We start from the raw sequence: 15,700 nt of genomic DNA on the forward strand, positions 1-15,700 counted from the left end.
ATATTGATTCATGCTCCCCTCGTCTCCAGAGGTATTTCTGCGTTGTTTGGAGAAAAGTCAATTTTTGGCCAAATTTGGTTAAAAATGTAAGGCTAACCCCTTGTATTTTTTTCAATTTTGGCCAAAAAATGAAATTCCTTGAAACTTGCAGGAAAGATGCCTAAGGTAACCCTGAACACATTCCAATTCGATTTGGGAACAGATGTGCCTTTGAAAAGAAAATTTGGCCGAAATTTGGGGTAAAACAGTCAAAATTTGGCTTTTTATTTACATGTATTTCCTAACATAAAAATGGATGATTTTTGCCTAAATCTGCCAAAATGTGGGTGTTTGAATATTGATTCATGCTCCCCTCGTCTCCAGAGGTATTTCTGCGTTGTTTGGAGAAAAGTCAATTTTTGGCCAAATTTGGTTAAAAATGTAAGGCTAACCCCTTGTATTTTTTTCAATTTTGGCCAAAAAATGAAATTCCTTGAAACTTGCAGGAAAGATGCCTAAGGTAACCCTGAACACATTCCAATTCGATTTGGGAACAGATGTGCCTTTGAAAAGAAAATTTGGCCGAAATTTGGGGTAAAACAGTCAAAATTTGGCTTTTTATTTACATGTATTTCCTAACATAAAAATGGATGATTTTTGCCTAAATCTGCCAAAATGTGGGTGTTTGAATATTGATTCATGCTCCCCTCGTCTCCAGAGGTATTTCTGCGTTGTTTGGAGAAAAGTCAATTTTTGGCCAAATTTGGTTAAAAATGTAAGGCTAACCCCTTGTATTTTTTTCATTTTTGGCCAAAAAATGAAATTCCTTGAAACTTGCAGGAAAGATGCCTAAGGTAACCCTGAACACATTCCAATTAGATTTGGGAACAGTTGTGCCTTTGAAAAGAAAATTTGGCCGAAATTTGGGGTAAAACAGTCAAAATTTGTCTTTTTATTTACATGTATTTCCTAACATAAAAATGGATAATTTTTGCCTAAATCTGCCAAAATGTGGGTGTTTGAATATTGATTCATGCTCCCCTCGTCTCCAGAGGTATTTCTGCGTTGTTTGGAGAAAAGTCAATTTTTGGCCAAATTTGGTTAAAAATGTAAGGCTAACCCCTTGTATTTTTTTCAATTTTGGCCAAAAAATGAAATTCCTTGAAATTTGCTGGAAAGATGCCTAAGGTAACCCTGAACACATTCCAATTCGATTTGGGAACAGATGTGCCTTTGAAAAGAAAATTTGGCCGAAATTTGGGGTAAAACAGTCAAAATTTGGCTTTTTATTTACATGTATTTCCTAACATAAAAATGGATGATTTTTGCCTAAATCTGCCAAAATGTGGGTGTTTGAATATTGATTCATGCTCCCCTCGTCTCCAGAGGTATTTCTGCGTTGTTTGGAGAAAAGTCAATTTTTGGCCAAATTTGGTTAAAAATGTAAGGCTAACCCCTTGTATTTTTTTCAATTTTGGCCAAAAAATGAAATTCCTTGAAACTTGCAGGAAAGATGCCTAAGGTAACCCTGAACACATTCCAATTCGATTTGGGAACAGATGTGCCTTTGAAAAGAAAATTTGGCCGAAATTTTGGGGTAAAACAGTCAAAATTTGGCTTTTTATTTACATGTATTTCCTAACATAAAAATGGATGATTTTTGCCTAAATCTGCCAAAATGTGGGTGTTTGAATATTGATTCATGCTCCCCTCGTCTCCAGAGGTATTTCTGCGTTGTTTGGAGAAAAGTCAATTTTTGGCCAAATTTGGTTAAAAATGTAAGGCTAACCCCTTGTATTTTTTTCAATTTTGGCCAAAAAATGAAATTCCTTGAAACTTGCAGGAAAGATGCCTAAGGTTACCCTGAACACATTCCAATTAGATTTGGGAACAGTTGTGCCTTTGAAAAGAAAATTTGGCCGAAATTTGGGGTAAAACAGTCAAAATTTGGCTTTTTATTTACATGTATTTCCTACCATAAAAATGGATGATTTTTGCCTAAATCTGCCAAAATGTGGGTGTTTGAATATTGATTCATGCTCCCCTCGTCTCCAGAGGTATTTCTGCGTTGTTTGGAGAAAAGTCAATTTTTGGCCAAATTTGGTGAAAAATGTAAGGCTAACCCCTTGTATTTTTTTCAATTTTGGCCAAAAAATGAAATTCCTTGAAACTTGCAGGAAAGATGCCTAAGGTAACCCTGAACACATTCCAATTCGATTTGGGAACAGATGTGCCTTTGAAAAGAAAATTTGGCCGAAATTTGGGGTAAAACAGTCAAAATTTGGCTTTTTATTTACATGTATTTCCTAACATAAAAATGGATGATATTTGCCTAAATCTGCCAAAATGTGGGTGTTTGAATATTGATTCATGCTCCCCTCGTCTCCAGAGGTATTTCTGCGTTGTTTGGAGAAAAGTCAATTTTTGGCCAAATTTGGTGAAAAATGTAAGGCTAACCCCTTGTATTTTTTTCAATTTTGGCCAAAAAATGAAATTCCTTGAAACTTGCAGGAAAGATGCCTAAGGTAACCCTGAACACATTCCAATTCGATTTGGGAACAGATGTGCCTTTGAAAAGAAAATTTGGCCGAAATTTGGGGTAAAACAGTCAAAATTTGGCTTTTTATTTACATGTATTTCCTAACACAAAAATGGATGATTTTTGCCTAAATCTGCCAAAATGTGGGTGTTTGAATATTGATTCATGCTCCCCTCGTCTCCAGAGGTATTTCTGCGTTGTTTGGAGAAAAGTCAATTTTTGGCCAAATTTGGTGAAAAATGTAAGGCTAACCCCTTGTATTTTTTTCAATTTTGGCCAAAAAATGAAATTCCTTGAAACTTGCAGGAAAGATGCCTAAGGTAACCCTGAACACATTCCAATTCGATTTGGGAACAGATGTGCCTTTGAAAAGAAAATTTGGCCGAAATTTGGGGTAAAACAGTCAAAATTTGGCTTTTTATTTACATGTATTTCCTAACATAAAAATGGATGATTTTTGCCTAAATCTGCCAAAATGTGGGTGTTTGAATATTGATTCATGCTCCCCTCGTCTCCAGAGGTATTTCTGCGTTGTTTGGAGAAAAGTCAATTTTTGGCCAAATTTGGTTAAAAATGTAAGGCTAACCCCTTGTATTTTTTTCAATTTTGGCCAAAAAATGAAATTCCTTGAAACTTGCAGGAAAGATGCCTAAGGTAACCCTGAACACATTCCAATTCGATTTGGGAACAGATGTGCCTTTGAAAAGAAAATTTGGCCGAAATTTGGGGTAAAACAGTCAAAATTTGGCTTTTTATTTACATGTATTTCCTAACACAAAAATGGATGATTTTTGCCTAAATCTGCCAAAATGTGGGTGTTTGAATATTGATTCATGCTCCCCTCGTCTCCAGAGGTATTTCTGCGTTGTTTGGAGAAAAGTCAATTTTTGGCCAAATTTGGTTAAAAATGTAAGGCTAACCCCTTGTATTTTTTTCAATTTTGGCCAAAAAATGAAATTCCTTGAAACTTGCAGGAAAGATGCCTAAGGTAACCCTGAACACATTCCAATTCGATTTGGGAACAGATGTGCCTTTGAAAAGAAAATTTGGCCGAAATTTGGGGTAAAACAGTCAAAATTTGGCTTTTTATTTACATGTATTTCCTAACATAAAAATGGATGATTTTTGCCTAAATCTGCCAAAATGTGGGTGTTTGAATATTGATTCATGCTCCCCTCGTCTCCAGAGGTATTTCTGCGTTGTTTGGAGAAAAGTCAATTTTTGGCCAAATTTGGTTAAAAATGTAAGGCTAACCCCTTGTATTTTTTTCAATTTTGGCCAAAAAATGAAATTCCTTGAAACTTGCAGGAAAGATGCCTAAGGTAACCCTGAACACATTCCAATTAGATTTGGGAACAGATGTGCCTTTGAAAAGAAAATTTGGCCGAAATTTGGGGTAAAACAGTCAAAATTTGGCTTTTTATTTACATGTATTTCCTAACATAAAAATGGATGATTTTTGCCTAAATCTGCCAAAATGTGGGTGTTTGAATATTGATTCATGCTCCCCTCGTCTCCAGAGGTATTTCTGCGTTGTTTGGAGAAAAGTCAATTTTTGGCCAAATTTGGTTAAAAATGTAAGGCTAACCCCTTGTATTTTTTTCAATTTTGGCCAAAAAATGAAATTCCTTGAAACTTGCAGGAAAGATGCCTAAGGTAACCCTGAACACATTCCAATTAGATTTGGGAACAGTTGTGCCTTTGAAAAGAAAATTTGGCCGAAATTTGGGGTAAAACAGTCAAAATTTGTCTTTTTATTTACATGTATTTCCTAACATAAAAATGGATGATTTTTGCCTAAATCTGCCAAAATGTGGGTGTTTGAATATTGATTCATGCTCCCCTCGTCTCCAGAGGTATTTCTGCGTTGTTTGGAGAAAAGTCAATTTTTGGCCAAATTTGGTAAAAAATGTAAGGCTAACCCCTTGTATTTTTTTCAATTTTGGCCAAAAAATGAAATTCCTTGAAACTTGCAGGAAAGATGCCTAAGGTAACCCTGAACACATTCCAATTCGATTTGGGAACAGATGTGCCTTTGAAAAGAAAATTTGGCCGAAATTTGGGGTAAAACAGTCAAAATTTGGCTTTTTATTTACATGTATTTCCTAACATAAAAATGGATGATTTTTGCCTAAATCTGCCAAAATGTGGGTGTTTGAATATTGATTCATGCTCCCCTCGTCTCCAGAGGTATTTCTGCGTTGTTTGGAGAAAAGTCAATTTTTGGCCAAATTTGGTTAAAAATGTAAGGCTAACCCCTTGTATTTTTTTCAATTTTGGCCAAAAAATGAAATTCCTTGAAACTTGCAGGAAAGATGCCTAAGGTAACCCTGAACACATTCCAATTCGATTTGGGAACAGATGTGCCTTTGAAAAGAAAATTTGGCCGAAATTTGGGGTAAAACAGTCAAAATTTGGCTTTTTATTTACATGTATTTCCTAACATAAAAATGGATGATTTTTGCCTAAATCTGCCAAAATGTGGGTGTTTGAATATTGATTCATGCTCCCCTCGTCTCCAGAGGTATTTCTGCGTTGTTTGGAGAAAAGTCAATTTTTGGCCAAATTTGGTTAAAAATGTAAGGCTAACCCCTTGTATTTTTTTCAATTTTGGCCAAAAAATGAAATTCCTTGAAACTTGCAGGAAAGATGCCTAAGGTAACCCTGAACACATTCCAATTCGATTTGGGAACAGATGTGCCTTTGAAAAGAAAATTTGGCCGAAATTTGGGGTAAAACAGTCAAAATTTGGCTTTTTATTTACATGTATTTCCTAACATAAAAATGGATGATTTTTGCCTAAATCTGCCAAAATGTGGGTGTTTGAATATTGATTCATGCTCCCCTCGTCTCCAGAGGTATTTCTGCGTTGTTTGGAGAAAAGTCAATTTTTGGCCAAATTTGGTGAAAAATGTAAGGCTAACCCCTTGTATTTTTTTCAATTTTGGCCAAAAAATGAAATTCCTTGAAACTTGCAGGAAAGATGCCTAAGGTAACCCTGAACACATTCCAATTCGATTTGGGAACAGATGTGCCTTTGAAAAGAAAATTTGGCCGAAATTTGGGGTAAAACAGTCAAAATTTGGCTTTTTATTTACATGTATTTCCTAACATAAAAATGGATGATTTTGCCTAAATCTGCCAAAATGTGGGTGTTTGAATATTGATTCATGCTCCCCTCGTCTCCAGAGGTATTTCTGCGTTGTTTGGAGAAAAGTCAATTTTTGGCCAAATTTGGTGAAAAATGTAAGGCTAACCCCTTGTATTTTTTTCAATTTTGGCCAAAAAATGAAATTCCTTGAAACTTGCAGGAAAGATGCCTAAGGTAACCCTGAACACATTCCAATTCGATTTGGGAACAGATGTGCCTTTGAAAAGAAAATTTGGCCGAAATTTGGGGTAAAACAGTCAAAATTTGGCTTTTTATTTACATGTATTTCCTAACATAAAAATGGATGATTTTTGCCTAAATCTGCCAAAATGTGGGTGTTTGAATATTGATTCATGCTCCCCTCGTCTCCAGAGGTATTTCTGCGTTGTTTGGAGAAAAGTCAATTTTTGGCCAAATTTGGTTAAAAATGTAAGGCTAACCCCTTGTATTTTTTTCAATTTTGGCCAAAAAATGAAATTCCTTGAAACTTGCAGGAAAGATGCCTAAGGTAACCCTGAACACATTCCAATTCGATTTGGGAACAGATGTGCCTTTGAAAAGAAAATTTGGCCGAAATTTGGGGTAAAACAGTCAAAATTTGGCTTTTTATTTACATGTATTTCCTAACATAAAAATGGATGATTTTTGCCTAAATCTGCCAAAATGTGGGTGTTTGAATATTGATTCATGCTCCCCTCGTCTCCAGAGGTATTTCTGCGTTGTTTGGAGAAAAGTCAATTTTTGGCCAAATTTGGTTAAAAATGTAAGGCTAACCCCTTGTATTTTTTTCAATTTTGGCCAAAAAATGAAATTCCTTGAAACTTGCAGGAAAGATGCCTAAGGTAACCCTGAACACATTCCAATTCGATTTGGGAACAGATGTGCCTTTGAAAAGAAAATTTGGCCGAAATTTGGGGTAAAACAGTCAAAATTTGGCTTTTTATTTACATGTATTTCCTAACATAAAAATGGATGATTTTTGCCTAAATCTGCCAAAATGTGGGTGTTTGAATATTGATTCATGCTCCCCTCGTCTCCAGAGGTATTTCTGCGTTGTTTGGAGAAAAGTCAATTTTTGGCCAAATTTGGTTAAAAATGTAAGGCTAACCCCTTGTATTTTTTTCAATTTTGGCCAAAAAATGAAATTCCTTGAAACTTGCTGGAAAGATGCCTAAGGTAACCCTGAACACATTCCAATTCGATTTGGGAACAGATGTGCCTTTGAAAAGAAAATTTGGCCGAAATTTGGGGTAAAACAGTCAAAATTTGGCTTTTTATTTACATGTATTTCCTAACATAAAAATGGATGATTTTTGCCTAAATCTGCCAAAATGTGGGTGTTTGAATATTGATTCATGCTCCCCTCGTCTCCAGAGGTATTTCTGCGTTGTTTGGAGAAAAGTCAATTTTTGGCCAAATTTGGTTAAAAATGTAAGGCTAACCCCTTGTATTTTTTTCAATTTTGGCCAAAAAATGAAATTCCTTGAAACTTGCAGGAAAGATGCCTAAGGTAACCCTGAACACATTCCAATTCGATTTGGGAACAGATGTGCCTTTGAAAAGAAAATTTGGCCGAAATTTGGGGTAAAACAGTCAAAATTTGGCTTTTTATTTACATGTATTTCCTAACATAAAAATGGATGATTTTTGCCTAAATCTGCCAAAATGTGGGTGTTTGAATATTGATTCATGCTCCCCTCGTCTCCAGAGGTATTTCTGCGTTGTTTGGAGAAAAGTCAATTTTTGGCCAAATTTGGTTAAAAATGTAAGGCTAACCCCTTGTATTTTTTTCAATTTTGGCCAAAAAATGAAATTCCTTGAAACTTGCAGGAAAGATGCCTAAGGTAACCCTGAACACATTCCAATTCGATTTGGGAACAGATGTGCCTTTGAAAAGAAAATTTGGCCGAAATTTGGGGTAAAACAGTCAAAATTTGGCTTTTTATTTACATGTATTTCCTAACATAAAAATGGATGATTTTTGCCTAAATCTGCCAAAATGTGGGTGTTTGAATATTGATTCATGCTCCCCTCGTCTCCAGAGGTATTTCTGCGTTGTTTGGAGAAAAGTCAATTTTTGGCCAAATTTGGTTAAAAATGTAAGGCTAACCCCTTGTATTTTTTTCAATTTTGGCCAAAAAATGAAATTCCTTGAAACTTGCAGGAAAGATGCCTAAGGTACCCTGAACACATTCCAATTAGATTTGGGAACAGTTGTGCCTTTGAAAAGAAAATTTGGCCGAAATTTGGGGTAAAACAGTCAAAATTTGGCTTTTTATTTACATGTATTTCCTACCATAAAAATGGATGATTTTTGCCTAAATCTGCCAAAATGTGGGTGTTTGAATATTGATTCATGCTCCCCTCGTCTCCAGAGGTATTTCTGCGTTGTTTGGAGAAAAGTCAATTTTTGGCCAAATTTGGTGAAAAATGTAAGGCTAACCCCTTGTATTTTTTTCAATTTTGGCCAAAAAATGAAATTCCTTGAAACTTGCAGGAAAGATGCCTAAGGTAACCCTGAACACATTCCAATTCGATTTGGGAACAGATGTGCCTTTGAAAAGAAAATTTGGCCGAAATTTGGGGTAAAAACAGTCAAAATTTGGCTTTTTATTTACATGTATTTCCTAACATAAAAATGGATGATATTTGCCTAAATCTGCCAAAATGTGGGTGTTTGAATATTGATTCATGCTCCCCTCGTCTCCAGAGGTATTTCTGCGTTGTTTGGAGAAAAGTCAATTTTTGGCCAAATTTGGTGAAAAATGTAAGGCTAACCCCTTGTATTTTTTTCAATTTTGGCCAAAAAATGAAATTCCTTGAAACTTGCAGGAAAGATGCCTAAGGTAACCTGAACACATTCCAATTCGATTTGGGAACAGATGTGCCTTTGAAAAGAAAATTTGGCCGAAATTTGGGGTAAAACAGTCAAAATTTGGCTTTTTATTTACATGTATTTCCTAACAAAAAATGGATGATTTTTGCCTAAATCTGCCAAAATGTGGGTGTTTGAATATTGATTCATGCTCCCCTCGTCTCCAGAGGTATTTCTGCGTTGTTTGGAGAAAAGTCAATTTTTGGCCAAATTTGGTGAAAAATGTAAGGCTAACCCCTTGTATTTTTTTCAATTTTGGCCAAAAAATGAAATTCCTTGAAACTTGCAGGAAAGATGCCTAAGGTTAACCTGAACACATTCCAATTAGATTTGGGAACAGTTGTGCCTTTGAAAAGAAAATTTGGCCGAAATTTGGGGTAAAACAGTCAAAATTTGGCTTTTTATTTACATGTATTTCCTAACATAAAAATGGATAATTTTTGCCTAAATCTGCCAAAATGTGGGTGTTTGAATATTGATTCATGCTCCCCTCGTCTCCAGAGGTATTTCTGCGTTGTTTGGAGAAAAGTCAATTTTTGGCCAAATTTGGTTAAAAATGTAAGGCTAACCCCTTGTATTTTTTTCAATTTTGGCCAAAAAATGAAATTCCTTGAAACTTGCAGGAAAGATGCCTAAGGTAACCCTGAACACATTCCAATTCGATTTGGGAACAGATGTGCCTTTGAAAAGAAAATTTGGCCGAAATTTGGGGTAAAACAGTCAAAATTTGGCTTTTTATTTACATGTATTTCCTAACACAAAAATGGATGATTTTTGCCTAAATCTGCCAAAATGTGGGTGTTTGAATATTGATTCATGCTCCCCTCGTCTCCAGAGGTATTTCTGCGTTGTTTGGAGAAAAGTCAATTTTTGGCCAAATTTGGTAAAAAATGTAAGGCTAACCCCTTGTATTTTTTTCAATTTTGGCCAAAAAATGAAATTACTTGAAATTTGCTGGAAAGATGCCTAAGGTAACCCTGAACACATTCCAATTAGATTTGGGAACAGATGTGCCTTTGAAAAGAAAATTTGGCCGAAATTTGGGGTAAAACAGTCAAAATTTGGCTTTTTATTTACATGTATTTCCTAACATAAAAATGGATAATTTTTGCCTAAATCTGCCAAAATGTGGGTGTTTGAATATTGATTCATGCTCCCCTCGTCTCCAGAGGTATTTCTGCGTTGTTTGGAGAAAAGTCAATTTTTGGCCAAATTTGGTTAAAAATGTAAGGCTAACCCCTTGTATTTTTTTCAATTTTGGCCAAAAAATGAAATTCCTTGAAACTTGCAGGAAAGATGCCTAAGGTAACCCTGAACACATTCCAATTCGATTTGGGAACAGATGTGCCTTTGAAAAGAAAATTTGGCCGAAATTTTGGGGTAAAACAGTCAAAATTTGGCTTTTTATTTACATGTATTTCCTAACATAAAAATGGATGATTTTTGCCTAAATCTGCCAAAATGTGGGTGTTTGAATATTGATTCATGCTCCCCTCGTCTCCAGAGGTATTTCTGCGTTGTTTGGAAAAAAGTCAATTTTTGGCCAAATTTGGTTAAAAATGTAAGGCTAACCCCTTGTATTTTTTTCAATTTTGGCCAAAAAATGAAATTCCTTGAAACTTGCAGGAAAGATGCCTAAGGTTACCCTGAACACATTCCAATTAGATTTGGGAACAGATGTGCCTTTGAAAAGAAAATTTGGCCGAAATTTTGGGGTAAAACAGTCAAAATTTGGCTTTTTATTTACATGTATTTCCTAACATAAAAATGGATGATTTTTGCCTAAATCTGCCAAAATGTGGGTGTTTGAATATTGATTCATGCTCCCCTCGTCTCCAGAGGTATTTCTGCGTTGTTTGGAGAAAAGTCAATTTTTGGCCAAATTTGGTTAAAAATGTAAGGCTAACCCCTTGTATTTTTTTCATTTTGGCCAAAAATTGAAATTCCTTGAAACTTGCAGGAAAGATGCCTAAGGTAACCCTGAACACATTCCAATTAGATTTGGGAACAGTTGTGCCTTTGAAAAGAAAATTTGGCCGAAATTTGGGGTAAAACAGTCAAATATGTCTTTTTATTTACATGTGTTTCCTAACATAAAAATGGATAATTTTTGCCTAAATCTGCCAAAATGTGGGTGTTTGAATATTGATTCATGCTCCCCTCGTCTCCAGAGGTATTTCTGCGTTGTTTGGAGAAAAGTCAATTTTTGGCCAAATTTGGTAAAAAATGTAAGGCTAACCCCTTGTATTTTTTTCAATTTTGGCCAAAAAATGAAATTCCTTGAAATTTGCTGGAAAGATGCCTAAGGTAACCCTGAACACATTCCAATTCGATTTGGGAACAGATGTGCCTTTGAAAAGAAAATTTGGCCGAAATTTTGGGGTAAAACAGTCAAAATTTGGCTTTTTATTTACATGTATTTCCTAACATAAAAATGGATGATTTTTGCCTAAATCTGCCAAAATGTGGGTGTTTGAATATTGATTCATGCTCCCCTCGTCTCCAGAGGTATTTCTGCGTTGTTTGGAGAAAAGTCAATTTTTGGCCAAATTTGGTTAAAAATGTAAGGCTAACCCCTTGTATTTTTTTCAATTTTGGCCAAAAAATGAAATTCCTTGAAACTTGCAGGAAAGATGCCTAAGGTAACCCAGAACACATTCCAATTCGATTTGGGAACAGATGTGCCTTTGAAAAGAAAATTTGGCCGAAATTTTGGGGTAAAACAGTCAAAATTTGGCTTTTTATTTACATGTATTTCCTAACATAAAAATGGATGATTTTTGCCTAAATCTGCCAAAATGTGGGTGTTTGAATATTGATTCATGCTCCCCTCGTCTCCAGAGGTATTTCTGCGTTGTTTGGAGAAAAGTCAATTTTTGGCCAAATTTGGTTAAAAATGTAAGGCTAACCCCTTGTATTTTTTTCAATTTTGGCCAAAAAATGAAATTCCTTGAAACTTGCAGGAAAGATGCCTAAGGTTACCCTGAACACATTCCAATTAGATTTGGGAACAGTTGTGCCTTTGAAAAGAAAATTTGGCCGAAATTTGGGGTAAAACAGTCAAAATTTGTCTTTTTATTTACATGTATTTCCTAACATAAAAATGGATAATTTTTGCCTAAATCTGCCAAAATGTGGGTGTTTGAATATTGATTCATGCTCCCCTCGTCTCCAGAGGTATTTCTGCGTTGTTTGGAGAAAAGTCAATTTTTGGCCAAATTTGGTAAAAAATGTAAGGCTAACCCCTTGTATTTTTTTCAATTTTGGCCAAAAAATGAAATTCCTTGAATTTTGCTGGAAAGATGCCTAAGGTAACCCTGAACACATTCCAATTCGATTTGGGAAAAGATGTGCCTTTGAAAAGAAAATTTGGCCGAAATTTGGGGTAAAACAGTCAAAATTTGGCTTTTTATTTACATGTATTTCCTAACATAAAAATGGATGATTTTTGCCTAAATCTGCCAAAATGTGGGTGTTTGAATATTGATTCATGCTCCCCTCGTCTCCAGAGGTATTTCTGCGTTGTTTGGAGAAAAGTCAATTTTTGGCCAAATTTGGTTAAAAATGTAAGGCTAACCCCTTGTATTTTTTTCAATTTTGGCCAAAAAATGAAATTCCTTGAAACTTGCAGGAAAGATGCCTAAGGTAACCCTGAACACATTCCAATAAGATTTGGGAACAGATGTGCCTTTGAAAAGAAAATTTGGCCGAAATTTTGGGGTAAAACAGTCAAAATTTGGCTTTTTATTTACATGTATTTCCTAACATAAAAATGGATGATTTTTGCCTAAATCTGCCAAAATGTGGGTGTTTGAATATTGATTCATGCTCCCCTCGTCTCCAGAGGTATTTCTGCGTTGTTTGGAGAAAAGTCAATTTTTGGCCAAATTTGGTTAAAAATGTAAGGCTAACCCCTTGTATTTTTTTCAATTTTGGCCAAAAAATGAAATTCCTTGAAACTTGCAGGAAAGATGCCTAAGGTAACCCAGAACACATTCCAATTCGATTTGGGAACAGATGTGCCTTTGAAAAGAAAATTTGGCCGAAATTTGGGGTAAAACAGTCAAAATTTGGCTTTTTATTTACATGTATTTCCTAACATAAAAATGGATGATTTTTGCCTAAATCTGCCAAAATGTGGGTGTTTGAATATTGATTCATGCTCCCCTCGTCTCCAGAGGTATTTCTGCGTTGTTTGGAGAAAAGTCAATTTTTGGCCAAATTTGGTTAAAAATGTAAGGCTAACCCCTTGTATTTTTTTCAATTTTGCCAAAAAATGAAATTCCTTGAAACTTGCAGGAAAGATGCCTAAGGTTACCCTGAACACATTCCAATTAGATTTGGGAACAGTTGTGCCTTTGAAAAGAAAATTTGGCCGAAATTTGGGGTAAAACAGTCAAAATTTGTCTTTTTATTTACATGTATTTCCTAACATAAAAATGGATAATTTTTGCCTAAATCTGCCAAAATGTGGGTGTTTGAATATTGATTCATGCTCCCCTCGTCTCCAGAGGTATTTCTGCGTTGTTTGGAGAAAAGTCAATTTTTGGCCAAATTTGGTAAAAAATGTAAGGCTAACCCCTTGTATTTTTTTCAATTTTGGCCAAAAAATGAAATTCCTTGAAATTTGCTGGAAAGATGCCTAAGGTAACCCTGAACACATTCCAATTCGATTTGGGAACAGATGTGCCTTTGAAAAGAAAATTTGGCCGAAATTTTGGGGTAAAACAGTCAAAATTTGGCTTTTTATTTACATGTATTTCCTAACATAAAAATGGATGATTTTTGCCTAAATCTGCCAAAATGTGGGTGTTTGAATATTGATTCATGCTCCCCTCGTCTCCAGAGGTATTTCTGCGTTGTTTGGAGAAAAGTCAATTTTTGGCCAAATTTGGTTAAAAATGTAAGGCTAACCCCTTGTATTTTTTTCAATTTTGGCCAAAAAATGAAATTCCTTGAAACTTGCAGGAAAGATGCCTAAGGTAACCCTGAACACATTCCAATTAGATTTGGGAACAGATGTGCCTTTGAAAAGAAAATTTGGCCGAAATTTTGGGGTAAAACAGTCAAAATTTGGCTTTTTATTTACATGTATTTCCTAACATAAAAATGGATGATTTTTGCCTAAATCTGCCAAAATGTGGGTGTTTGAATATTGATTCATGCTCCCCTCGTCTCCAGAGGTATTTCTGCGTTGTTTGGAGAAAAGTCAATTTTTGGCCAAATTTGGTTAAAAATGTAAGGCTAACCCCTTGTATTTTTTTCAATTTTGGCCAAAAAATGAAATTCCTTGAAACTTATAGGAAAGATGCCTAAGGTTACCCTGAACACATTCCAATTAGATTTGGGAACAGTTGTGCCTTTGAAAAGAAAATTTGGCCGAAATTTGGGGTAAAACAGTCAAAATTTGTCTTTTTATTTACATGTATTTCCTAACACAAAAATGGATAATTTTTGCCTAAATCTGCCAAAATGTGGGTGTTTGAATATTGATTCATGCTCCCCTCGTCTCCAGAGGTATTTCTGCGTTGTTTGGAGAAAAGTCAATTTTTGGCCAAATTTGGTTAAAAATGTAAGGCTAACCCCTTGTATTTTTTTCAATTTTGGCCAAAAAATGAAATTCCTTGAAATTTGCTGGAAAGATGCCTAAGGTAACCCTGAACACATTCCAATTCGATTTGGGAACAGATGTGCCTTCGAAAAGAAAATTTGGCCGAAATTTTGGGGTAAAACAGTCAAAATTTGGCTTTTTATTTACATGTATTTCCTAACATAAAAATGGATGATTTTTGCCTAAATCTGCCAAAATGTGGGTGTTTGAATATTGATTCATGCTCCCCTCGTCTCCAGAGGTATTTCTGCGTTGTTTGAAGAAAAGTCAATTTTTGGCCAAATTTGGTTAAAAATGTAAGGCTAACCCCTTGTATTTTTTTCAATTTTGGCCAAAAAATGAAATTCCTTGAAACTTGCAGGAAAGATGCCTAAGGTAACCCTGAACACATTCCAATTAGATTTGGGAACAGATATGCCTTTGAAAAGAAAATTTGGCCGAAATTTGGGGTAAAACAGTCAAAATTTGGCTTTTTATTTACATGTATTTCCTAACATAAAAATGGATGATTTTTGCCTAAATCTGCCAAAATGTGGGTGTTTGAATACTGATTCATGCTCCCCTCGTCTCCAGAGGTATTTCTGCGTTGTTTGGAGAAAAGTCAATTTTTGGCCAAATTTGGTTAAAAATGTAAGGCTAACCCCTTGTATTTTTTTCAATTTTGGCCAAAAAATGAAATTCCTTGAAATTTGCTGGAAAGATGCCTAAGGTAACCCTGAACAGATTCCAATTCGATTTGGGATCAGATGTGCCTTTGAAAAGAAAATTTGGCCGAATTTTGGGGTAAAACAGTCAAAATTTGGCTTTTTATTTACATGTATTTCCTACCATAAAAATGGATGATTTTTGCCTAAATCTGCCAAAATGTGGGTGTTTGAATATTGATTCATGCTCCCCTCGTCTCCAGAGGTATTTCTGCGTAGTTTGGAGAAAAGTCAATTTTTGGCCAAATTTGGTGAAAAATGTAAGGCTAACCCTTGTATTTTTTTCAATTTTGGCCAAAAAATGAAATTCCTTGAAACTTGCAGGAAAGATGCCTAAGGTAACCCTGAACATATTCCAATTAGATTTGGGAACAGTTGTGCCTTTGAAAAGAAAATTTGGCCGAAATTTGGGGTAAAACAGTCAAAATTTGGCTTTTTATTTACATGTATTTCCTAACATAAAAATGGATAATTTTTACCTAAATCTGCCAAAATGTGGGTGTTTGAATATTGATTCATGCTCCCCTCGTCTCCAGAGGTATTTCTGCGTTGTTTGGAGAAAAGTCAATTTTTGGCCAAATTTGGTGAAAAATGTAAGGCTAACCCTTGTATTTTTTTCAATTTTGGCCAAAAAATGAAATTCCTTGAAACTTGCAGGAAAGATGCCTAAGGTAACCCTGAACACATTCCAATTAGATTTGGGAACAGATGTGCCTTTGAAAAGAAAATTTGGCCGAAATTTGGGGTAAAACAGTCAAAATTTGGCTTTTTATTTACATGTATTTCCTACCATAAAAATGGATGATTTTTGTCTAAATCTGCCAAAATGTGGGTGTTTGAA

The sequence above is a fragment of the Patiria miniata genome, unplaced genomic scaffold, assembly GCF_015706575.1.
Source record: "Patiria miniata isolate m_02_andy unplaced genomic scaffold, ASM1570657v1 HiC_scaffold_7, whole genome shotgun sequence".
NCBI classification, from domain to species: domain Eukaryota; kingdom Metazoa; phylum Echinodermata; class Asteroidea; order Valvatida; family Asterinidae; genus Patiria; species Patiria miniata.